At 38.5% G+C, this 24,322-nt stretch overlaps 1 protein-coding gene across 4 annotated transcripts in view; it reads right to left on the bottom strand.

Annotated features, from left to right (window-relative positions):
- EVL (Enah/Vasp-like) overlaps window positions 1-24,322 on the bottom strand; it is a 274,426-nt gene that overhangs the window by 119,779 nt on the left and 130,325 nt on the right. The window contains exon 2 of one of the 4 annotated variants that reach the window (XM_074213077.1): window positions 19,054-19,153. The exons of 2 other annotated variants lie outside the window; for them this stretch is intronic. The gene's annotated coding sequence lies outside the window, so the exon portion shown is untranslated. Of the gene's footprint in view, window positions 1-19,053; window positions 19,631-24,322 lie in introns of those variants that run through there. One more of the 4 variants, XM_074213078.1, reaches the window with a different exon arrangement.

The following is a 24,322-nucleotide window of genomic DNA, read 5'->3' as shown; positions in this document are numbered from 1 at the left end:
TACTGAGATGGAGTCTCTGAGATATAGAAAAGCTAAATTTAAATAATGCTTTACATAGGTTATCTTTACATACACTTTACATAGATTATCAGATAGCTGCTATTGTTATCTTCATTTTACAAATGAGTAACATGGGTAACAAGGTGGCATAATATATAGAGTGCCAGGCCTGGAGTCAGGAAAACTCATCTTTTTGAGTTTAAATCTGATCTCAGACACTTAGCAGCTATGTGATCCTGGGCAAGTCCATTTGCCTCAGTTCCTCATCTGTTAAAATGAACTGGAGAGAGAAATAGCAAATCACTCCCTTATCTCTCCTAAGAAAACCCCAGATAGGGTCATGAAGAGTCAGACACTACTGAAAATGACTCAATAACAACAACAAACTGAGGCTGAGAGAATTAAATGATTTCCCCAGAGTCACTAGCTAGCAAGTGTGTGAAGAAGGAATTTGAACTCAGGTGCTAACAGGGTCCTAACAAATTATGTTACTGTTATTATCACATACAAAGATTTACAAGAAAAAGAAGGAAGAAAGGATAAAGAAAGGAAGGATGAAGAAAGAAAAATGGAGAAAAGAAGGAAAGAAATAAAGAAAAAAGAGAGAAAGAGGGAGAGGAAGGCAGGGAGGGGAAAAAAGGGGAAATAGGGAGGGAGGTAGGAAAGAAGGAAGAAAAATGAAGGGTGGAGAGAAAAAAGAAAGAAAGAGAAAGAGAGAGGGAAAGAAGGAGAGGAAAGGGCAGTAGGAAGGGAAGAAGAAAAGAAAAAAAGGAAACTGGTAAAGAAAATGAGCATGAGATTTAGGAGATCTAGTTCCAAATATGACTTTCTTTTTTCTCCTCTCCAAATCTCTCCTCTTTAAAATGAAGGAGCAATGTTCTATGACTTCTATTGGGTCCTTCCAACTTTGTTGTACTGAAATCCTAAGAATAATCCAGTAGTTTGGAACCACATGAACCTCCTCTTGAGGCTAAAGGTCAAGCTTCATACATATCGGTTGCTTTAAGAGGTTGTGGGTTTCTCTCCTCTACTTCCCTGCTCTCATTCTTCATCCTCACCCCTCCATCCCATACCTTCATGACAGTATTGTTAAATAAGTGCTGGATGTCTTCTTTTTGAAGATTACAGAGAAAGGCTATTAAGTCACAGTGAATTAGATGAGCTTTGAGATTCCTTCCAAATAAGAGATTCTGAAATTCTGCTATTCTCTTAAGAAATTCAGTAAGTGCAACTTTTTTTTTTTTTCCTTAAGGACTGAGGTTGGCATACTTCTTTAACACATGGTCTTACAGGAAAGTCTACTTGCTAATCCCTATTACAAATAATGTTTGCTGATTATTTAATATTGTATTAGAAATTCTAGCAACAGCAAAAAAAGAAGAAAAAGAAGTACAAGGAACTATAATAGGGAGTGAGAAAATAAAACTATCTTTATTTGCTGATAATATTCTTGGAAATCCAGGAACTAAACTAAAAATTTAGATGAAAAAATAATTTTAGCAAAGTCTCAGGATAAAAAGTAAATTCTTATAAATCCTCAACATTCTTTTATATCACAAACAAAAGAAGAGATATTAAGTGATACCTTTTATTTTTTAGTTTGTTTTTTTTTTTGGCAAGGCAATGGGGTTAAGTAGCTTGCCCAAGGCCACACAGCTAGGTAATTATTAAGTGTCTGAAGCCAGATTTGAACTCAGATACTCCAGACTCCAGGGCCAGTGCTCTATCCACTGCGCCACCTAGGTGCTACCTAGCTGCCCCCTAAGAGATACACTTTTATTTATTTTTTTAAATATTTAATATTTATTTATTCTCATTTTGTACAAATGTTTTTTTGTACATTAATAAAATATTCCTGTTTAAGAGTAAACAAAATACCCCCTCCCCCCAAAAAATATAGACTCGCTTGAGCGATAAAGTAAAGGGGAGAGAAAAAAATTAAAATTAAAAAAATAATAGTAATAATTGTAGGTATGGTCAGCTGGTGCAATGGATGGAGCACCAGCCCTGGAGCCAGGAACACCTGGGCCCATATTCGGCCCCATACACCCAACAATCACCCAGCCATGTGACATGCAAGCCAACCCCACTGCCCTGCAAAAACCAAAAAAAGAAAAAAAAAAGACCCAAAATAAAATAAAATAGTAATAACAGTAGGGGCGGCTGGGTGGCAGACAGAGCATTGGCCCTTGAGCCAGGAGCACCTGGGTCCAAATTCGGCCTCAGACACCCAATGATCACCCTGCTATGCGGCCCCAGGCAGGCCGCCCAACCCCATTTGCCCTGCACCCCCCCCAATAATAATAATAATAATAATAATAATAATAATAATAATAATAATAAAATGTCGCGGGTGGATCACATGATCACATATGATAAGTCTATTACAAAAGTTACTTCCATATTTTTCCGCCATAGCCATTGCTGATTGCAATTCCCTCCCTCCGTACTTCTCCACTACCATGGACTATATTTTCTCTCTCCTTTCACTCTGACTCTGCTGTAGGGTAGCTGAGTGGCACAGCAGACAGATCCCTGGCCCTGGGGCCAAGAGACCCCAAGCCCCCCTACCACCCCTTAGGCTCAGCATCCACCTGGCCCTATGGTCCCAGACAGGCCATCCAATCCCAGCCCCTCGCAAGAAGTAAAAAAAAAATGTATTATATCTGACCACTGTCCCCCATGGTCCATCCTCTCCTCCTTCATTCACATCCCCCCTTCCCCCTGTCCCCCACTTCTTACTCTAGATGCCTATACCCCATTGAATATATATGCTGTTTCCTCTCCTAGCCACCTCTGATGAGAGTGGAGATTCCCTCATTCCCCCTTCTATATCATTGCATTGTATTGTAATAAAGAAAAATCTTATTATATGAAATATCTTGGCCTATTACCCCTCTCCTTTTTCTTTCTCCCATTACATTTCCCTTTTTTCTATTGACTCCATTTTTACACCATATTTTATCTTCAAATTCAGCTTTCTCCTGTGCTTCATCTATAAAAGCTCCCTCTACCTGCTCTATTAACTGAGAAGGTTCATATGAGTATTATCAGTGTCATTTTTCTATGCAGGAATACATGCAGTTCATCATCATTAAGTCTCTCATATTTTCCCTTTCTCCTCCAATCTCTATGCTTCACCTGAGTCCTGTATTTGAAGATCAAACCTGTTCAGCTCTGGCCATTCCAAAAGGAACATTTGAAATTCCCCTGGTTCATTGAAAGTCCATCTTTTTCCATGGAAGAGGACATTCATTTTTGCTGGGTAGTTGATTCTCAGTTGCAATCCAAGTTCTTTTGCCTTCCAGTATATTCCAAGCCCTACGAGGTTTTAATGTAGTTGCTGCTAAGTTCTGTGAGATCCTGATTGCAGCTCCATGATATTTGAATTGTGTCCTTCTGGCTGCTTGTAATATTTTCTCTTTGACTTGGGAGTTCTGGAACTTGGCTTATAATATTCCTGGGGGTTGGTTTTTTGGGATCTCTTTCTCAGGGGGATCGGTGGATTCTCTGCATTTCTATTTTGCCCTCTGCTTCTAGAATATCAGGGCAATTTTCCTGTAGTAATTCTTTGAAAATGATGTCAAGGCTCTTTTCCTGATCATGACTTTCAGGTATTCCAATAATTTTTAAATTATCTTTCCTAAATCTGTTTTCCACATCAGTTGTTTTTTCAATGAGATGTTTCACATTTTCTTCTAATTTTTCATTTTTTTGGTTTTGAAGTAATGAGTCCTGATTTCTCATCAATACATCAATCTCCCTGAGTTCTATTCTTTGTTTGAAGGATTTGTTTTCCTCAGGGAGTTTTCTTATCTCTTTTTCCATCTGGTCAGTTCTGTTTTTTAAAAGCATTTGTCTCCTCAATAACTTTTTGAACTGCTTTATCCATTTGACCTAAGCTGGTTTTTAGCATGCTATTTTCTTCAGCACTTTTTTGGATTTCCTTGACTAAGCTGCTGACTTCATTTTCATATTTTTCCTGCATCTCTCTCATTTCTTTTCCCAGTTTTTCTTCTAACTGCCTCATCTGATTTTCAAAGTCTTTTTTGAGCTCTGTCATAGCCTGATCCCAATTCCTGTTTTTCCTGGAGTCTTTAGATGCAGGAGCTTGTGTTTCCTTATCTTCAGACTTGAGTATATTGATCCTTCTTGGGATAATAGATGATGTATTTCTCAATGGTGTTCCTCTTTTTTCTCTGCTTGCTCATTGTCCTAGCCTAAGCCTGTTTTGGGGGTGCTTCCTGAGCTTTTGGGATACCCCCACAAGGGTCTCAGTGTGTGAGGCTCTGTCCTCTCTCCTGGTCTATGAATGACCATATATGCGCCCCCCCCCCCCCGCCATGGGGCTGAGGTGGAGGGTGCCCCTTCTGTTCTATTGGGGGGCTTAGACTGTGTGCAATCAGGATCTGAATGTGGTCAGAGCCCCAGAGTCCTGTTCCAGGGGAAGAGGACAGAGCTTGGCAGTCTCTCTTCACTCCTCCCTCAGCTCAATGGGCTCATGCCCTGGGGGCTCCTGCTTACTGGCTCTGCCTGCTTCTGTTTCCTGGATCTAAAATGCAGTGGCCACACTTCCAGCTGTGTGCCCTGAGGGCTGGGCTTCATGTGCTTGCTCTGGCAGAGGTCCCCCTGCTGTTCTCCCAATTTGTGTCTGGTGCTCCCTGGGGCGTAGCTCAGGAAACTCCCCCGCTGCTGTGAGCCCCGGCTCCCAGCACCCTGGGGTTGCCTCTGTGAGGCTGAAGTTCCTTCACTCTGGCATCTGTCCCTCCAACCCTGGGGAACAGAGCCTTTCTGCTCTTTTCCGGGTTACCGTGAGTAGGAGAACTGCCTCACTGGGTCTTTCTGTGGGTTCTGTCTCTCAAAAATTTAGTTAGAGTCCTTAGTTTCGAAGATTTATAAGAGAGCGCCTAAGACAGGATCCACTCTTGTCGCCATCTTGGCTAGAAACTAAGAGATACCTTTTTGAAGATAACTATAGACAGCATAAAATACCTAGGAATATACTTGCACCCCCCCCACCAAAAAACCCACTATTTTCAAAGATTATTAGGGAAAAAATAAAAGAACTATGTGTTCTAAAATGTTTATAGCAGTTCTCTCTGTAGTGACAAAGCACTGGAAACTGTAGGGATGTTCATTAATTGGAAAATGACTGAAAAAGTTGTGCTATAGGAAATGTGTTGTGGTATAAGAAAAGATGATCTTGGAAAAATATGTTAAGACTCATATAAAATAATGAAGAGCAAAATGAGCAGAACCAACGGAATACTGCATACAGTAACAACAATATTGTCTTTAAGAATCAATAAGATTTTGATTATTATAAATATTCAAATTAATAATAGAGCACTTTTTCCTTTTATAAAGAATTTTATTTATTTAAGGCAATGAGGTTAAGAATGACTAGTCCAACAGATAAAACCACTATAACCAAGATCAAAAGAAATGTAGTAAATTGGGAAACAATATTTACAATTAGTATTTCTGACAAAGGACTCATTTTTAAAATATACGGAGAACTGAGTGAAATTTAAAAAAAAACATTCCCCAGTTGACAAATAGTCAAAGGATATGCAAAGGCAATTTACAGATGAGGAAATCAAAGTGATCCATAGTCATATGAAAAATTGCTCTAAATCATTACTTATTGGAGAAATGCGAATTAAAGCATTTCTGAGATACCACCTCACACCTCTCAGACTGGCCAATGTGACCAGAAAGGACAAAGATCAGTGTTGGAAGGGATGTGGGAAATCTGGGACACTAATATATCATTGGTGGAGCTGTAAATTCATCCAACCTTTTTGGAGAGAAATTTGGAATTATGCCCAAAGGGCAACAAAAATGTTGACTCAGCAATACCACTACTGGGTCTATACCCTTGAAGAAAATATGGAAAAGGGTAAAAAACAACACTTGTACAAAAATATTCATAGCAGCCCTGTTTGTGATGGCAAAGAATTGGAAATTGGGTAAATGTCCTTCAATTGGGGAATGGCTTAACAAACTGTGATATATATATGATGGAACATTATTGTTCTATTAGAAACCAGGAGGGATGGAAATTCAGGGAAGCCTGAAAGGATTTGCATGAACTGATGCTGAATGAGATGAGCAGAACCAAAAAGACATTATACACCCTAACAGCAACATGGGAGTGATGACCAACCTTGATGGACTTGCTCATTCCATCAGTGCAACAATCAGGGACAATTTTGGGGTATCTATGATGGAGAATACCATCTGTATTCAGAGAAAGAGTTGTGGAGTTTGAACAAAGACCTTTATTACCTTTAATTTAGGAAAAAAAACCTGTTATCTTATTATGTAATTCTGTTATCTCTTATACTTTATTTTTCTTCCTTAAGGATATGATTTCTCTGCCATCACATTCAACTTGGATCAATGTATACCATGGAAACAATGTAAAGACTAACAGACTGCCTTCTGGGGGTGGGGGAGAAGATTGGGTGTAAAATTGTAAAACTTAAAATAAATAAAATCCTAAAAGAAAAAAAGAATGACTTACCCAAGGTCACACAGCTAGGTAATTATTAGGTGTCTGAGGTTGGATTTGAACTTAGGTACCATTGCACCACCTAGCTGCCCCACAATTGAATACTTTTGTTTTTTTGTTTTTTTTGTTTTTTGCAAATACCTAAATTTTTTGGGTGGGGCAAGGCAGTGGGGTTAAGTGACTTGCCTAAGGCCACACAGCTAGGTCTCTGAGGTCAGATTTGAACTCAGGTACTCCTGACTCCTGGGCTGGTGCTCTATCCATGGCACTACCTAGCTGCCCCAATAGAATACTTTTGGAGAAAGATGCTATCAGCATCCAGAGGAAGGACTGATAAATAGATGAATGTATAGAATAATTTTATACAAATATACATATAATGTGCCTAATCAGAGCCATCTCTATGGTAGGGGAGAGGGAAGAAAAAATAAATTTACATGCTACCTTTATTATATATTTAAAAGGAAGTTGCAGTTACATATGCAATCATCTTTTTTATTGTACTGTAATATGAAAATGCTTGCTTTATTCCATAAATTAAAAATAAAATAAATTTAAGGGACTGAGGCTTCAAATAATATCTACTCATATTCTAATGTCTTTTATAGTATACAAAATACTTTCCTGATAATAGCCCTGTAAGACAGATAGTACTCTTAAATCCACATCTTGCAGATACAGGGATATGAGTAAGGTCACAGAACTAGTCCATAAAAAAATCGAGTCTTGAAGGCAGGTCTATTAATATCTGGGGCAGTTAGGTGGTGAAGTAGACAGAGCACTGGTCCTAGAGTAAGGAAGATCTGAGTTCAAATTTGACCTCAGCACCTGATACTTCCCATTTGTGTGACCCTGGGCAAATCACTTAACCTTGATTGCCTTGCCAAAAGAAAAAATGTGTACAATGTTCTCCTGGTTCTACTCACTTCACTTTGTATTAGTTCATATGAGTCTTGTCAAGGTTTTTCTTGGAGCATACTGCTTCATTTCTTATAGCATAATAATATTCCATTACAATCACTGACCAAAACTTGTTCAGTCATTCCCCAGTGGATAGGCAGCCCTTCAATTTCCAATTCTTGGCCACCACCAAAAGAGCTGCTCTAAAATCTAGGGTCTTTTTCAGCTCCACGTTCTCCATAAAACACTGAAGGTGGGGAAGGAAGAAAGAAAGGACATGTTTGGAATGGGATTGATCAAAACAACAGAAGACAGAATTTGCAATAACTTAATTTTTTGTACAGTTTTCCTGTGGTTTACCTCACTTCCTGCCCTCACATCACAAAGTCACAACTTGTGGAACAAGTGTGTCATAGATGTCAGATGCAGCTATACAATCAAAAGTCTTTTAAGGAAAATTTAAACAGGAAGTGGCATAATGTCAGAGAATAAACCTTGGATTTGGGGTCAGAGGACTTCAGAACAAATGATGCCTCTGCTATTTATTATTTGTTTGACTTTGGACAAATCATTTCCCTTCTCTGGAGCTCAAAGGTGAGGGGGCTGGACTAGACGACCTCTTAATTACCCTTCCAGTTCTGATGTTCTATAGTCTGTAATTTGAAATGAGAAATTTGGGGTAAGAAGTAAAAAATAAGTCAACTGAGCCATGCAGAAACAGACCAAAGAAAAAGTACCCAAGAGGCCATCCCTGTTTAAATCCCAGAATCAGAGAATCTCAGGTACCACAGGGACTAATCTAATTCTACCTGCTGAGAGGACAAAGTCCCACCCTTCATCTTTGCACCTTCACTTTCTTTCCAAACTATTCTTCCCTACTCTTCACCCTGACCTGATCAAGGTCTCCCAATACCTCAAATCTTGCCTTCCATCAAAAATTACGCCACAAATCTAACTCCTTTCCCTCCTTCCTCCCTGCTTCCTTCCCAGCCCAGCCCAGGGCGTCTTCCTCAAATCTACAAAGATCTAAGCTTCTATCAGTGTGTTTTATTACCACAGGTAATAAATTACCACATCAATCTACACCTTAGAAGATGCTTTGGGGATTTTCTGTGACTCACAAAATTCATCACCTGTTGGACAATTTTCTGTGATAGGAATCTCTAATTTAGCACAGCTGGTGGTTACATTGAACAGACACCTGAACTGATCACTCTGTCCTTGAAGGTTTATCCATTTGGTAGGTCTTTCCAGAGCTTACTCTCCACTGCCATATCCTCTGAAAACTTGAGGTTACTTCCCTGTCATAACAAGGCATCCAAAAAAGAACAGTGGTCTGAAATGGAATAAAAACTTAGGTGTTAATGGTTCTAGTCTTTATTTTATCATTTTTAGGTACAATATAAGATTAAGATATCATTTATAAAGGACTTTGCTGAAATAGCCAGTTCTTAGCTAGTTCTTGAACTCAGAATGGTGCCTGACATATAAAAAGCATTTAATAATGGTTTATTTAATGAATGAAAAAATAGTTTGTTCCAGGTCTTAGGTCTAGTATAGTGGCAGAGAAGACCTGATCCACAGACTTGTGCCTCCAAGTGCACTTTCCTCTATTTTCTCTTCTGTAAAATAGGGTAAAGTATGCATTTTGCTGGCCTTATAGATTATTTATTCTTAACTATTTACAGATCACCCACTCTATTTTCAGCCCTGGAGATGCTTTATATGCTACAAAATCTGAAGCTCTCTCAGAACTCAGTCAAGTAGAGTAGAATTTAAAAAAAATGCATAAGAACTACATTAAACACTTCTGAGGTTGTTGTGAGGATCAAAATGGAGATAGGAAAGCCCTCAGAAAACAGTGAAGTTCTTTGAAACTGTGAATCTCCTCTTAAACTAGAAAGCCTTTATTAATGTATAAAAATTCTTGTCAATATTAATGTGCTTTTATAAACTCTAGAGTGCCCTGTAAATGGCAATGTCCTTTGAAAATTGCACTATTCTAAGGTTTTTTTTTCTTTTTCACATGGTTCTTTTTCTCCTTTAAATTTGTAAAGTTTTATAAACTCTAGAGTGACCTGTAAATGGCAATGCTCTTTGAAAACTATAATGTCGTGCCTTATGTTTTATTTTTATTTTTCTCATAGTTCTTTTCCCCTTTAGTTTTGATTCTTCTTTCATAACATGATTACTATGGAAATATATTAAACATGATTGTTACATGTATTATCTACACCAAGTTACTTACTGTTGTGGGGAGCAGGGAGAAAAGGAAGGAAGGTAGAAAAACTCAAAAGCTTACAAAACGATGACTGTTGAAAACCATCTTTGCAAGTAATTAAAAACGTAAAATAAAATAACATTCAAGAAAAAGAGAAAACTACAATGTTCCTTGTAAATTCTTAAGCTCTTTGTGAACATCTAAGGCCCTTAGTAAACTATAAGGTGTCCTATAAATGTCAAAATTCTTTATAAAGGACTTTCATAAAACATTTTGTTAATTATAAATCATTACAAGAGATGTAAGAGATTAGTGTTATCGACTAGTATGGAGACCAGCAGAAATGGTCCTTTCAGGGAACAATGGCACTTAGGAAGAAATATAAAATAAGAGATTGACTAGTGGTAGGAATTTCAGACCCAGTGGCAGGACTGGTGGACAACTGGACAACTGGACCTTTCTCAAGGATCTTCAGAGCATGCTATACAGTTGGCTGCATTTACCCATATGGCATACAGAATAATAACAAAGATTCCTTAATCTTTTATAGGAAAATCAATGAATAAACTTTTTTTAAGCTCCAGATAAAGTGGTAGGGATACAAACAGACAAAAGACAATCCCTGCTCTCAAGGAATTTACAGTCTAATGGAGGAGATGACATACATACAAACAAATATATGCAAAACAAGTTTTATACAGAGGAAGGCATTGGAATGAAGAGGGTTTAAGGAAGAAGGGAACATCTACAACCAAGCTGAACCTCAATGCTAGAATCCTCAAGTTCTGAGGGATCTCAGAGTTCATTTAGTCCAAGTTCTTCATTTTCCAGAAGGGAAACTCAGGCCAAGAAGGAGGAAGTACCAAAGTCACACAATTTAGTTTGTGGCAGAGCTAGAATTTCCCTTTGACTTTTCCTACAACAATACTATCGGTATGGATATAATCATTTTTAAGATAAGGAAATGGCAGGGATGTTATCACCATTTTTTAGATAAGGAAACAGAGATCTAAAAAGAAATGATTCATTTAAGCCATTATGTTTTAGAACAGCTAAAACTCAGTTTTCTTGATGCCTTGGATCATGGGAATTTAGAATTGGAAATAATTTTGACAGGTAATATAGTCCATCCTTGTCATTTTACATTTCAAGGAACTGAAATCTAAAGAAGTTCAAATGGTTGGCCTAAGAGAAGCCCTGAGAGCTAGTGGAAAGGTAGAAGCAAGCTAGACCTAAAGTCAGAAAGCCTTGAGTTTAAATATAGTTTCATAATAATTTTGTGACCTTGGGCAAGTCATTTAACTTCTGTTTGCCTCAGTTTCTTTTTAAAATTAAAGAAAAGTGGATTGATAATCACATCTACCTCCCAAGACTGTGGTGAGGATCAACAGTCTACTCATTATTAATACTATTACTAAAGTCACATAGTTGTAATTGGAGAGTTGGATTTTAAGTCTTACTTCAGTTCTAGCACTCTTCCCCTTTATATCTCGCCCATTTGTGATATTTACTTTAGAACTTCCAGAATCTTTCATATATAGTAGTTCATTTGATTCTGACAACAACTTCTTGAATTACATAATTCAAGTACTGTTATCATTATTCTCATTTTATAGATGATGAAACTTGGGCCTAGTAGGCTGGAGTGAATTGTCCAAGATCACATAGAAATAAGTGGCAGAACCAGAGACTAGAACCCAGGTTCATTGGACTTTGTACAATTATCTGAAACCTAAAGAAAAAAGTAAAAGTTTGAAATATTAGAGGTCAAAAGCACAAAGAAAACCATATCTATTCCTTTGATTGACACTGGAAGGTGTTAGAGTCACTGAAGGGATGGAGAGTCTAAAAAAATATTGCTTATTCCTGATCCTTTGTTATTAGCAGTTGTGCTCAGATTCCATAATGAGGAAAGATGTCAAAGGGCACACCATCAGGATTCAAATGACACATTTTCAGCATTTTTAAAGAATATTTTAAAAATATTCTATTTAAGAAAAATTTAAAAAACCCAGTCTAAATGATCTATTTAATGACCATTACAGAAAAATCAAAATCTACCTCTTATTTTTGATATTATTAATATTTTCTATTTGTTCAGTCCTTTCTATTTTTCAAGCTGTTACTTGTTACCAGCACAAGTATTTTGAGTATTTTGTATATCATAAAGTCTTAAAGACATGTGAGTGCTCTTCTCCAAATGATGGAAGATACACTAGTGATGCAATAAGGAGGAAACTGAGGCCCAGCTAATATTAGAAGTGAGATAGGTCTTCTAACTTCACCTTCAGCTTCCCAGTATCCTTGGAAGGGAAATAGGGCAAAGCTCAATATCTCCTAAAACCCAGAGAGAAGAAATGACTTGGTCATAATTATAGCATCAGCTAGTCATAGAATCTAGAAGAGAACATATCTGTCACCCTATAGCTTCACAAAATAGGAAGATCAGTGAGTTAAAGGGTCAAGTGGCCCAGGTTCTTCTTGTGTTGCACTTCCAGATGTTATAGCTTCTATGAGTCTAATGAATCTTTTAACCTTGACTTCTATGGTCTGAGGAGGCAAAGTTGCCATTTTCAAGGATAAGCTCTATCCATATAGGAAAGACCTTGCAACTACATCTTTTTTTCCTGCTAAATTTTCTTTTTTCAGATTTTTTTTTCAAGACAATGGGGTTAAGTGGCTTGCCCAAGGCCACACAGCTAGGTAATTATTAAGTGCCTGAGGCCAGATTTGAACTCAGGTACTCCTGAGTTCAAGGGCTGGTTCAAGTACCAGGGCTGGTGCTCTATCCACTGTGTCACCTAGCCACCCTTTCCTGCTAAATTTTAAAGCAACTAGTTTTCCTCACCTCCTCCTGCCTCTCTCCTTTTTCCTCTGGTAGTTTCAAACTCTATCCTCAGAGAAAGTAATCCTTGACTGCCTTTTATATATAAATGGTGAGTTCCAGGCAATGGACTGAAACCTTATGAGGGAAAGGGACAAGGGAACCATTTATGGACCATATGGAGGGAAAGAAGAAGAGGCTGTCACACACACACACACATACACACACATCTTGTGATACTGTTTACAACCGAGTCAGCTAAACACGCAGCAACAGAGAGATCAGCAAATCTCCACTATCTAGGGCACTGCAGCACTGGGAGAATGGGAATGAGATGCACCCTTTGCAGGGAGCTACATTCCTGTTTGTCCATGCATGGTGGCCAACAGCAGCCAACCACTCCACAAGGGCCTCTTCTCTTGCCCAGAGGATGTGGCTGACCATCAACAGCATGAAGCACAAAGAAACCTCAGCAGAACCTAAATTAATCAGAAGAAAATTAAAATTAACTGACAGGGGCCTTCTACTAACTGGAACTGTTTTCTTGTCTCACCCAGAGGGAAAAGAATTGCAGAATGTTAAGAGTTGGAAGGAACTAGAGAATGGATCATGTTTAATTCTCTTATTTTACAAATGAATAATTAAATCTTATATTGTGAAAGGATCAATCGATAAGTATTTATTAGGTGCTTCAGACCCTCATACCTTCTCCCCAAGACAAGTAAAATGATCTCTCAATTAGTCCTCCTACATCAGGTCCCTCCATAATCCAACCTATCCTCTACAAAGATGCCAAAGTAATTTTCCTTGAGGTCAGGTTTGAACACATAAACTCCAGGGTTCTATGTTACTTCTAGGGGCAACTACAAAGTCCTCTGCTTTTAAAGGTCTTCACAGCCTGGGTTCAACATAACTTTCAATTTTCTGCCCTTAGTCAATTGACTGTCTTGAAATTTTTCTCTCATGGTTTTGTCTGATTCTTTGTGACCCCATTTGCTTTTGTGTTTGTTTGCTTTTTGTGGTTTTTTTGGTAAAGATACTTGAGTGCTTTGTCATTTTCTTCTTCAACTCATTTTATAGGTGAGTAAACTAAAAGCAAACAGGATTAAGTAACTCTTCCAGGTTCATACAATTAGTAAGTATCTGAGGTCAGATCTGAACTCAGGAAGATGAGTTTTCTTTAACTACATGGCTGGCACTCTATCTATCCACTGTGCTATCCTAGTAGCCTAACAATAGGTAGGTACATTTATAAGTCTATACAAGATACATAAAATAAATACTATGTAATTAGAGTATACTAGCAACTAGGGGATCAGGAAAGACATCATATAGAAGGTGATGCTTGAACTAAGCTTCAAAGGAAGTTAGGGGTCCTGAGACATGGAGGGGAGGAAGGATATAGAAAGTGTGAAGATCTCAACAGTTCATTTGGATTGAGACATTTGGATCTTGCAAATGTTATCATTGTGAATTTCTAAGACACTGTGAATCTGATATGAAGGGGAACTATTTGCTCAGTAGTTCCCAAATAATATTTTCTTTTCAAAGATTGCTTAATAAGACAAATATGTTATTTAGGTGTATCTATTTTGGTATGCCCTCCTGGGCTCCTGTGAATCCTTCACATCTTCTGGGTTTTCTGTGATAAGTGAAATATGCTTTGATATCTTATACTGTACATTGAGCTGTGCAAAAATTTGGAAAGGAATGGGAGAGGTTCTGTTATTCATATCAGAGATAACAGCTAGGTTGCACCATAGTACATAGGGTGCCAATCCTGGAGTTAGACCTGGAGTCTGACATTTACTAGCTGTGTGACCCTGGGCAAGTCACTTAACTGTTTGCCTTAGTTTCCTCTTCTGTAAAATGAACTGGAAAAGGGGGCAGCTAGGTGGCGCAGTGGATAGAGCACCAGCCCTGGAGTCAGGAGTACCTGAGTTCATATCTGACCTCAGACACTTAATAATTGCCTAGCTGTGTGACCTTGGGCAAACCACTTAACACCATTGCCTTAAATTTAAAAAAATTTAAAAAAAATTTAAAAAATGATCTGGAGAAGGAAATGGCAAACCACTTTTGTCTTGTATCTTTGCCAAAATGACCCCAAATGGTCCATGAAGAGTCAGAAATGACTGAACAACAAAGACACGAGCCATTCTACTATTTCTAATACATGTCTAGGAATTTTAAAGACAAAAATAAAATGGGCCTTGTCATCAAGAACTTTACATTCTATTAGAAGAGACAATATATAAACATTTAAGGAAATACAGTTTAAGTGTGAATTTAGAGTTTTCCTCAGAATAGAATTTAAGAGTCAGGGCTTGAGCCAAGGAGAGAAAAAAGGCCATTTGAGGTCAAGTACTCACCCAAAGTCCTTGGATTACAATTGAATGAATCAAGTGCCTTTGTACTGTGGTGAGTTCTCCATCAAGGAAGGACCTTAAGTTGAGGTTGCCCAACTCTCTTTGCAGAGGGAGGGTGAGAAGTTCTGTTGGAAGAGCCCTAAGGTCTTATGAGATTCTGTGCTTTGAAGTTGCATGATTCTAAGGCTCTATAGTTCTAAAGTCCTAACATTTTTGTGAGTTTATGATTCTCAGAAGCCATTCTCTAAGCACAAGGCAGTTTAAAAATCTATTCTGCAATAAAAGTTGGACTATGGTTTTTATAATTAGCCTTAGTTGCCCAGAAACTAAGTAAATCAGACCCTAATCACAATCACTATGCTTTAGCATTGCTGGTGGTAGAGGTTTAACTGTCATACTCTGCAAAAAAAAAATTGTTTATTGATCAGTCCCTGTCCACTGAAAAAGTTCTATTTCATTGGTCCAAATCTGAATTCCCAAGCCCAGGAGGCAAAGGATCTCTCATGCATGATTGCTTCCCAAATATGCCAGAGAGAGGTTAGTGCTCTATGTCCTCTGGGAATTCTTGGAATCTCCAAGTTAATTAAGGGTCTGGGTTAAACTGGCTCATATTAAGGGTTTAGAAGTCACATGCAGGCTTCTCTGATTACAGATGTGGCAAAGGGCCTTCTCACACAGTTCACATAAATTTCCTTCTGCCCTTCCCAGTCTGTGTGGGCAGCAGGCAGAAATGAACTTTTTCAGATCTCTAAAGAGCCTTCATACTCTGAAAAAGGTTTCCTCAGGACAATGAGAGACAAATTGGTGTAGTGCAAAGAGTATTTATTGAACTATCAGTCAGAGGACCCAGGTTCTAGTCTCAGCTTGATCCCTAATTTGTATGACTCTGGGTTGGTCATTTCCTTCCCATCTCTGGTGAGGGTCAGAGAGTAGTGATGGAGGTTGGGAAAGGAACCTGGCTCCAAGAGGGGCTAGAAATACTAGGATTCATTTCAATAATGTTTCTAGAGGCCTCCTTTTTGATGCCTGACCCCTTTGTGCTTAGGGGTTGATAGTGTGGATAGAAAGACATGATGCCTATTTCAGGAAAAAATTAGGCTGAATCACAGGCAGGAATGCTGAATCATGACAACTGATAATCATAGATTATGGTTTAAGAACTAGAAGGGATCTTAGAATTATGTGTCATAGGGATAGGAGTCTTTCTCAGTCCAGTGCCAGGGCAGTCATTGGTGGTGGCTGCCATCCTTTTAATATTTCTGGCAATTTCTTGAGGCTTCTCTGAATCTCAAGGTAGGACATAATCCTTGTCACTCAGGAGATGAAAAGGTAAATGGAAAATGTCATTCTCTCCCAATGACATCATCTCTGAACCAATCCCCCCCAAAACTTGATGGAAACTACTTATGTAGCACTGAGACAGGGAAGGGGAATGTAATTCAAATGTCCTAACTCAACTATAATTGAAGATATAGGAGTGACTGAGAAGGGGGGGAGCAAACTAGGTCATTTTTTTTAAATTTTTATTTAAGGCAATGGGGTAAAGTGACAGCTAGGCAATTATTAAGTATCTGAGGTCAGATTTGAACTCAGGCACTCCTGACTTCTGCGCCAGTGCTCTATCCACTGCACCACCTAGCTGCCCCGAGTATAGGGAATTCTTAATGAGAAATTCCCTTCATGGATACAGTTTGGCATTTTATTAATAGCTTGAATTTTATTTTTATCCATACTATCAGCAAACCTGTGATTTGAACCAATAAACTTGTTCAATATGCCTGTTAGACGGGGTAGAAGCCCTTGTAGAAGCCCTAAGGTCTTTTGTGGGGAAGAAAAGGTGAATTATGATGTTCATAAGGGAAACTGAGTTTTGGGCACTAGCTATAGAGATTAATGAAAGGTATAGAACTCTTTATCTGGGTCTATGATTTCTGAGCTCAAGGTCAAATACACAGGTCATGGAACATTAAAACAGAATTGGATAGGACTTCAATTATAGAACATAGAATGTCAGAACTAGAACAGACCTTAGCAGAGACAAAATGTCATATCTGAAAGGGATTTTAGATAAAACATGGATAGACTTTCTGTGTTGGGAAGGAACTCTGAAATTAAAGGATGATAGAATTTCAGAACTGGAAGCAATCTGAGGGAAAACCTAATTTAACTTCAGTGGAGAAAACTGACTCTCAGAGAGGAAAAATGATTGACTTAGGATCTCAGTAGTGACCAAGGAAGGACTTGAATTCAGATTTCCTGCTTCTGTGTCTGATACCCTTTCCCTTGTGCCACATGGCCTTCATTGCCATTAGCAAGCCTAAATGAGAGGCACAGGATCATAAATAAATAGATGAAGGGACTTTTGAGGTAATCAAGTCAACCCCCCTCATTTTACAGTGGTTACTGGTTTTTTTTTTTTTTAGGATTTTGCAAGGCAAATGGGGTTAAGTGGCTTGCCCAAGGCCACACAGCTAGGTAATTACTAAGTGTCTGAGCTCGGATTTGAACCCAGGTACTCCTGATTCCAGGGCCAGTGCTTTATCCACTGTGCCACCTAGCCACCCCGGTTACTGGTTTTTTAAAGCTATCATCAACTTCCATTATTTTTAGTTTTAGAACTTCAGTGAAGGATCTGAAAGAATAGAAATCAGATCTGACTAGAAGCTTCTTATGTTGCCTCATATTTCCAATTTTATTTCCATGAGAGGAATGCCTTAAAAGCCCTTACCAAGGTAGCCCAACATGTGATCATTAGATACTATCAGCAACCTTTCCACTGGCCAGCCTTCTCACACTGTCCTTTGTTCTCAGCCTGGCTATCAAAGACCATTTTTGAAGATAGACCAGTATGACCATAAACAGTGCCCATTACTTTATTTTTAGAATAAATTTTAATTGATATATTGGGTTTTTATATTGCTTATATTTCTCCTACTATCCCATCTCTGTTCATTTCCTCCCCAGACCATCCCATTGATCAAAGAACATTTTTTAGATGATAAAGGGGAGAAAAAAAATCAACAAAACCAATCAAATGAAAAAACTTTGAAAATGTATGCAATGTTTCATTAACCCACTGATCTCCGACCTCTCTGAAGAAATGGAACCATGGCTATTCTTTGCTATTCTGCAACATTCATTTTCATTTGCTCTGTGGTGATTGCTCTTTCCTTTTACATATTATGTTTATTGTTTCTATGTTTAACTTGACTCTCCCTACTCCATTCTGTATTAGTTCATATGGATCTTTCCATTCTTCTCTGTATTATGTACATTATTTCTTATAGTAGGGAAATATTCCATTATATTTATATACCACAATTTGTTTGGCCATTCTTCAAATGACAAATGCCCATTATTTTCAAGGAGTAATTAAAATAATAAATAGGAGAAAAGATTAAACAAATCCTTAATCATATTTTTCTTTTGGGGGTTGAGCCTGATATTTCAGAAAATGCTGCCTTCCCACAGCAGTCAGGAAAAATTGGAAATGGCTGGATAAAAGCTCCCTGTTAACATTTCTGCCTTCTGAAAAGTAACAACTGATCTATACTGACAGTTATCTCCTTGCTCTTCCACTAGGTAAGAGAATTGGAATAGATCCTTCTTTAGATAAAGGAAATTTGGGGATTTAGGGAAAGATGAAAAACATGAACAAAGAATAGAGAAAGGTTGTTAATCTGGGGGGGGATCCTATACATTCTACCTCTTTTATTTATTTCATGGGTAACTTTGGGCAAATAATTTCTACTTTCTTGGCTTCCATTTTACCTTGTGGTCGCCTACGTATTATTTAAAGTTAAACTTAAATAACACCTGCTTCAAGAGGCCTTGTCTGGTTTCCATCTTTTTTTAGCTGCTCAGTAGCATCTGACTTTATGACCCTGTAGACCATAGCATGTCAGTATTGTGAGGTTTTCTCAACAAAGATACCAGAGTGGTTTGGCATTTCCTATTCCAATGATTCAGACAAAAAGATGATAAGTAACTTACTCAGGGTCACATAGTGAGTGTCTGAGGCTGGATCTGAACTCAGCTCTTCCTGACTCTAGGTCTAGCCCTCTATCCACTAAGTCACCAAGCTACCCTAACCCATCCCTAATTTGGTAGATATTTTTGTTCTAGACTTCACATGGTTCTTTGTTTTCTCCCTTCTGATACACTTATTATTTAATATTGTACATTTCAGTGCAGATAGAGGATTTTAAAATTTCTTCAGTACTTTGATACTTCCTTATAAGTTCACTTGCTGCTTCTTCCTGAGATTCTCAGCAAACCTCTGACTGGCTAAGCATCCAGTGATAAGGCATTCAAAAGAAACCCTGGGGGAAAAAAAGATAAAAAAGAAATAACTGACAAACATAGCCATAGTTTTGGACACTTTCAGATTATTCTTCCTCTTCTTCTGAATAAAGATGTGACCATATTACTTCAGAATTAGGCAGTCTCATTAATAATCCAGTCAATAAGATTCTTAGAATATTCCAATTTATGAAATCCTTTCTCAAAGGGTACAGATTTGTAGCTTTTGTTGTATAAATATTTACTATTTCAATTAATTGTACCAATTAATTGTTCTATCAGTTGTATAACAGTGTACCAATTTTCCATAGCTCCTCTTTCTAGTATTGGATATTCTTCATTTTAAATTTTTTTTGCCAATTTGATGAGTGTACTATATTTCTAAGTTGTTTTAATCTATTTTTGTGATCAGTAGAAATTTTATTCACTTTTCAAAGTATTATTTTCATTTTTCATTTTGAAAATTACTATTAATATCTTTTGACTATCTCTATATTGGGCATAAATCCTCTTAAGAACTCTGTGATAATTCCTAATAGATGAGTTATCAGATTTTTTCTTTTTTAAAATGTTTTTATTATATTTATTTTTATTTTTGTACAAATGCTGTTTTTTATTCATTACTAAAATATTCTTATTTAGAGTAAACATAATACCCCCCAAAAATATAAACCCTCAAGAGCAATAAACAGAAAAATATTAAAATTAAAATAAAAAATAATAATAGGAGCAGCTAGGTGGTGCAGTGGACAGAGCATTGTCCCTGGAGCCAGGAGCATCTGAGCCCAAATCCGGCCCCAGACACCCAACAATCACCCAACTGTGTGACCATGGGCAAGCTACCCCTACCCCACCACCCTGCAAAAACAAAACAACAAAAATAATAATGGAAAATAATAATGGTGGCCAGGTGGTGCAATGGACAGAGCACTAGCCCTGAACACCCGGGCTCAAATCCAGCCTCAGACACCCAACAATCACCTAGATGTGCAGCCCTGGGCAAACCACCCAACCCCATTTGCCCTGCAACCCCCCAAATAATAATAATAATAATGATGATGATGATGATGATGATGATGATGATGATGATAAAGCTGCCTCAGTCTGTGTTCCAACACCACCAGCTCTGTCGTGGGTGGATCACATTCTTTATGACAAGTCCATCACAAAAGCTACTTCCATATTTTTTCACTGTTGCTATTGCTGATTGCAACTCCCTCCATTCATATTTCCCCACTACCATATACTATATTTTCTCTTTCCTTTCACTCTGTCCCTCTTCTTAAATGTTCTGTAGGGTAGCTGAGTGGCACAGCAGACTGATCACCAGCCCTGGGGCCAAGAAGCCCCAAGCCCACATACCACCCCAAGGTCCAGCAACCACCTGGTCCTGTGGTTCTGGACAGGCCATCCAATCCCAGCCCCTTGCAAGAAGTAAAAAGGAAAATGTAGGGGCGGCTAGGTGGCATAGTGGATAAAGTACTGGCCTTGGAGTTAGGAGTACCTGGGTTCAAATCTGGTCTCAGACACTTAATAATTACCTAGCTGTATGGCCTTGGGCAAACCACTTAACCCCATTTGCCTTGCAAAAAAAAAAAACCTAATTAAAAAAAAAGGAAAATGCGTTCTATCCAACCACTGTCCCCCATGGTCCACCCTCTCCTCCATCACTCACATCCCCCCCCTTCCCCTGTCCCCCTTCCCTCCTTCTTATTCTAGATATCTATACCCCATTGAGTATATATGCTGTTTCCTCTCCACCTCTGATGAGAATGAAGGTTGCCTCATTCCCCCTCACCTTCCCCCCTTCCATATCATAGCAATAGCTCATTGTAAAAAAAAAATCTTATTATATGAAATATCTTGGCCTTTCCTTCCTCTTACTCCCATTACATTTCCCTTTTAGCCATTGACTCCATGTTTACAATATATTATATTATCAAATTCAGCTCTCTCCTGTGCTTCATCTATAAAAGTTCCTTCTACCTGCTCTATTAAATGAGTATTATATATTCTCATGAGTATTATCAGTATCATTTTTCTATGCAGGAATACATGTAGCTCATCATCATTAAGTCCCTCATATTTTACCCTTCTCCACTCTCTATGCTTCACCTGAGTCCTGTATTTGAAGATCAAACTTTCTGTTCAGCTCTGGTCATTTTAACAGGATCATTTGAAATTCCCCTGGTTCACTGAAAGTCCATCTTTTTGGGGTGGCTAGGTAGCACAGTGGATAGAGCACTGGCCCTGGAGTCAGGAGTACCTGAGTTCAAATCCAGCCTCAGACACTTAATAATTACCTAGCTCTGTGGCCTTGGGCAAGCCACTTAACCCCATTGCCTTGAAAAAAAAGTTGTGGCAGAAAGTCCATCTTTTTCCCTGCAAGAAGATATTCAGTTTTGCTGGGTAGTTGATTCTTTGTTGCATTCTGAGCTCTCTTGCCTTCCGGAATATTACTTTCCAAGTCCTACGAGCCTTTAATGTAGTTGCTGCTAAGTCCTGTGTGATCCTGACTGCAGCTTCACGATATTTGAACTGTGTCCTTCTGGCTGCTTGTAATATTTTCTCTTTGACTTGGGAGTTCTGGAACTTGGCTATAATATTCCTGGGGGTTGGTTTTTTTTTTTGGATCTCTTTCTCAGGGGGATCAGTGGATTCTCTCAATTTCTATTTTGTCCTCTGCTTCTAGGATATCTGGACAATTTTCCTGTAGGAATTCTTTAAAAATGATGTCAAGGCTCTTTTCCTGATCATGACTTTTAGGTATTCCAATAATTTTTAAATTATCTTTCCTGAATCTGTTTTCCAGATCAGTTGTTTTTTCAATGAGATGTTTCACATTTTCTTCTAATTTTTCATTCTTTTGGTTTTGAAATATTATCTTGACCTCTTGTAAAGTCAGTAGCTTCCTTTAGTTCCATTCTACATCTGAAGGATTTGTTTTCCTCAGAAAGCTTTCTTATCTCTTTTTTCATCTGGCCAATTCTGCTTTTTAAAGCATTCTTCTCCTTAACTTTTTTGAACTGTTTTATCCATTTGACCAATGCTGGTTTTTAACATGTTATTTTCTTCAGCATTTTTTTGGATCTCCTTGACTAAGCTGCTGACTTTTTTCATGTTTTTCCTTCATCTTTCTCATTTCTTTTCCCAATTTTTCTTCTAGTCATAGTGTGAGCCCAATTTCTTTTTTCTTGCAGTCTTTAGATGAAGAAGCTTGTACTTCCTCATCTTCAGACTGAGTATTTTGATCCTTCTTGGGATAATAGACAATGTATTTCTCAGTGGTGTTCCTTTTTTCCCCGTTTACTCATTTCCCTAGCCTGTGCCCGGTCTTGGGGTGTTTCCTGAGCTTTTAAGTATTATTGGGACACCCCCCCCTTCACAAGAATCTGTGTGTGAAGCTCTGTCTTTCCTCCTGGTCTGTGAATGACCACAAGTGCACCCCCCCCTCTGCCACTGGGCTGAAGTGGGAGGGGCCCTGCTGTTTTATGGGGGGCCTAGACTGTGATCAGGATCTGAATGTGTTCAGAGCCCCAGAGTCCTGTTCCAGGTACAGAGGACAAATCTTGGAAGTCTCTCTTCACTTCCTTCCCTTTGGTAAGCTGAGCACTCAAGGTTCAGTTGTTTGGGGGGCTCCTGGTTACCAGCTCCACTTGCTTCTGTTTCCTGGATTTGGGCTGAAGTGGCCACACTGCTTGCTGAGTGCCCTGAGGGCTGGGCTTCACATGCTCACTCTGGCAGAGGTCCCCCCCCACCCAGCTGATCTTCCAAGTTGTGCCTGGTGCTCCCCGGGGTGTAAGTCAGGAAACTGCCCCTGCTACCAGGCACCTTGGGCCTGCCTCCAGAAGACAGGTTCCTTCATTCTGGCAGGCGCCCCCTCTAACACCGTGGAGAGGAGCTTTTCCGCTATTTTCCAAGTTACCTTGGGCTGGAAAATTGCCTCACTGGATCTCTCTGTGGGTTCTGTCTCTTGAAAATTTAGTTAGAGTTGTTGTTTTATGTATTTTGAAATATTATAGAGAGATAGAGCACCCAAGAGAGGTTCTTCTCCTGTTGCCATCTTGGCTCCACCCCACCCTCCCAGATTTTTTCAAGAAATGTCTATTGCAAGACTTTTTTTCTCTTCCAACTGATTTCTTTTTATTCTAGTTGCAGTGCTTTTTGTCTTGCAAAAGCTTTTCATTTAGATATCTATTTTGACTCATAATTTCTTCTCAGTCATCCTCAGATTAGCTTGTATTTGACAGTATTTGATTTATTTGAATTGTTTTTGATGTTATTTTTGTGTACATATCCATTAATATATTGATTTATAGTTCTCTTTTCTCTCTTATCCTTACCAGGTGTGGGGATCAGGATCACATTTGACTCCAAAAAAGATTAGATAAGAGTAGCATCCTTCTCTCTCTCTCTCTCTGTCTCTAAGAATTTTTGTTATTGCTTTAGCCTGCATCTATGACTTCCCTGAGAATTCCCAGTAAAGATGCTCCCTCCACCAAAGCATATCCATAACTTGTTATTCAATTTAGTGAGCCAGTTGGGGTAATGAGAGTTTAAATGACTTGCTCAGAGTGACCCAACCCAGTACATAATAGAGGTTTTTCTGACTCCAAGATAGGTTCTCTACCCATTTCATCATTCTTCCTTTTCTTTAAAAAAGGAGGGAGGAAAGTAGGGTGTGTTCTTTTTGTAAAGTCATCTAGTCCTACTTTTCGTTTTATTTTTTTGAAAATAAAGTCTATTTAATTTCTATTTATTAAATTGATTTAGCTTCTTTCTTATTTTGTCGATTTGAATGTTTTGTGCTTCTGAAGAACTTTGAAGGTAGCAATGGAGAAAGATTCCATGTGAACAGTAGTTGAACATGGTTCACTCATTCCTGAGAACTAGGTGATTGCTGTTCCAAAGGGATGGATGATGGCCTCCATTGTCTTCAGCCACCAGAAAGGAAGTTGGGGTCAGATCCCTGAATCCAGAGTGGTGGAGATGAGTCCAGTAAGGTAATACAAGCAATCCTAGAGAAGCCAGTAGAAGCCCTATGTAGAGTTCTTTTTACTTCGTGTAATGAGTTAGCACCAGGAGAGAGTATTTCAGTTCTGGCAGCATCTATTGAGATCTAAATCTAGGGAGTGTTCAAAACAGAGTAGTACAACCCTATGAATGACAAGGTGACATTCTCTTAGTGT

Source organism: Macrotis lagotis, chromosome 1 (genome assembly GCF_037893015.1).
Source record: "Macrotis lagotis isolate mMagLag1 chromosome 1, bilby.v1.9.chrom.fasta, whole genome shotgun sequence".
NCBI lineage: Eukaryota > Metazoa > Chordata > Mammalia > Peramelemorphia > Peramelidae > Macrotis > Macrotis lagotis.
This window is presented reverse-complemented; position numbering and strand designations above follow the sequence as displayed.